Source organism: Lolium rigidum, chromosome 2 (assembly GCF_022539505.1).
Source record: "Lolium rigidum isolate FL_2022 chromosome 2, APGP_CSIRO_Lrig_0.1, whole genome shotgun sequence".
Taxonomy (NCBI): domain Eukaryota; kingdom Viridiplantae; phylum Streptophyta; class Magnoliopsida; order Poales; family Poaceae; genus Lolium; species Lolium rigidum.
The window spans coordinates 211447908-211450157 of record NC_061509.1 but is presented as its reverse complement, the minus strand read 5'-3'; the positions used below and the strand labels follow the sequence as shown (position 1 = coordinate 211450157).

The 2250-nt window shown below is 44.0% G+C and overlaps 1 long non-coding RNA gene across 4 annotated transcripts; it reads left to right on the top strand.

The window, feature by feature from the left end:
• Positions 1 to 223: 223 nt before the first annotated feature.
• On the top strand, positions 224 to 1916 carry LOC124692901. 4 transcript variants are annotated; one of them, XR_006999777.1, is made up of 3 exons: positions 224 to 300; positions 406 to 902; positions 1121 to 1916. It is a non-coding gene; the product is annotated as an uncharacterized LOC124692901 (long non-coding RNA). The 4 variants fall into 4 exon arrangements; XR_006999778.1 differs by lacking the exon at positions 224 to 300 and having other exon boundaries at positions 310 to 534; positions 620 to 902; XR_006999779.1 differs by lacking the exon at positions 224 to 300 and having other exon boundaries at positions 310 to 902; positions 1121 to 1230; positions 1326 to 1916.
• Positions 1917 to 2250: the final 334 nt, after the last annotated feature.

Here is a 2250-nt window from a genome sequence, read left to right as displayed (position 1 = left end):
GATGCTGCTACGTCTCCGGACGAGCAGGTGGTGGCCTGCGGGAGCACCGCCGCCGAGCACTGGAGTAGGGCGAAGCAGGTCGAGCAGGATGGCGCTTGCGGAGCTGTGCTGCGCGGGAACCTCCACAACGAGCCACCAACCCTCACGGCCTGCAGGGCGAGCACCGGTCAGATCTGCCAGGTCCAGATGCGTCGTCTCCGTGGTCTGCTCCGCCCGGCCGGCCGCCGCCGCCCCATCCAGCGAGCCAACACCTCCGCCACCGGTCTTCCATTGCCTAGCATCCTCCACCGAGCCTTCTAGGTTCGCTCTTGATTTCTCCCCCTCCCCCTCTCTCTCTTTATCTCTCTCTCTGATTTCACGTTTTATTCCCTTGTATTGTTCATCTTAGAAGTGGCGTGTGCACAGAATGCAACTCCATCATGAGCAGCTCTGCTCATCTAGGTGGTTGCTTTGTATACATCAGGAAGCAGCTCCATTGTTTGCATCTGGAGTATTTTTTAGGCTACAGATGATCTCCATAGGATACTGAATGAGGTAATGCACTAGTGTGGTTTAAGTTGTTTCCAAGTTTTTCAGTTTGGCATGATGCTGATGCTTAGATTAGCGAGCCCCTTTCCAGGCCACAAACCCCAAAAGGCAGCTGGTAACGTCCTTTTTTGCCTAAAAATTACAGTTATGTGATGGCATGGTGCTGGTGCTTATGTGAGGATGAACCCAGCTGATGTGTTAGAGAGACAGAGAGGAAAAAGACTGTCGTTTGTTGGTGATTCACTCAACATAGAACATGTGGGAATCACTTGTTTTGTATCGTGAGGAATTCTATCAAAGACGAGAGAAAGCTGTTCGAGGTATCCGGCAACCGCAAATTCAGGGATGAGGTCTCCTACTCTTTCTTGTTTCAGGTAGAGATTTAATGCTTTTCACATCCCATTATTTTGGCTCCCTTTCACTGAAAGTGCAGAAGGTTATGCTTGTTATCTGTGCGTGTTTGATCATGCAGGACGAAAGCTTATGTGCTAAATTCAGGTTGTCTAGGATTACAATTACACCTTGGAGTTCTTTCGCTCCCCTTTCCATTGGTCATGAATGGGACTTGTATTAATACCAATGTGCTTTTCAGATATCTGACTGGTACTTTCCTTGGATCTTTTGTATGGCCAGCTGTTTTGATTACTGATGTGCCTTAAGCAATGGGGTCTACAAAAGGCAGAAATATCAAGATTTTCATTGGTACGTGTTGGAATAGCTACAAAAAAAACAAATCATTACTTTATTTACAGGTTATTTTACATGCATTATATGTCAAAACCTCCTGGTTGAAGCAGCCATCCTGCTTTATGCTGATTAAATGGTGAAAGTTCTAACAAGTGATGTTGTGGTCGTACCGTATTACTGCCTGATGATGTAGCTATTTGAGTGCTATAGCTTCTAATAATGGAGCAGGTGAAATCTTGATCTATCATCACTAATCTTTTATCCTGTATTGCTAATGACAAGCTAACCTTTTTATCTTCATGAATTTTAGTACTGGGCTTAACGGCATGTTTTTTTGGGGTAAAAGTATCGAATAGAACAGGAACTTGGGGACCAAGATAAAACCTATATCTCCTCAGATAGACCGGATGATATATTTCCAATGGTTATCTGGCAGATTAATCTTGTATGCCCAACTGAAAGTAACAGAGACAACTTGCGTAAAGTAGCAGCTCATCAGGTACCTTTGCTCATTATTAGGTTCTTTTGCATCATTCGAGCTATTAAAAATTTAAATAGAAAATGGCTTTCCAATCACAGACCATTTCATATAGCGGATATAGAGACTGAAACAGGATCACATTCGCATTGTTTCTCAATTTAGGGAAGATCACCTAGGAAAAGAAAGAAGATATCACACCTAGGTATACCCTCTCATGCAGATCAAAAGAAACTAGGTGACCTGAATTTAGGGAAGAGCAATAGTTAGTGGAGACAAAGAGACCCAATGCCACCACCACCAGATCTGGCGTTTTGACATCTGAAGCCAGTACTAGGTAATGGTTCTTGGAATAAATGGATAGCTCACTTGTGTATGCGTTTGTGTGATATGATGTGTGGGTGAGATAAATAACATTTTAATTGGCACAGGGAGTGTCCATCTTCTATTTTCGTTGAGCATCCAAGGGTCTTTGTTAGTGCTTTTTCCGCACCCGCTATGGACATGTGCACATTTATGCCTTCACAAATGCACCGCTGTCTTAATCAGGTTTCAGT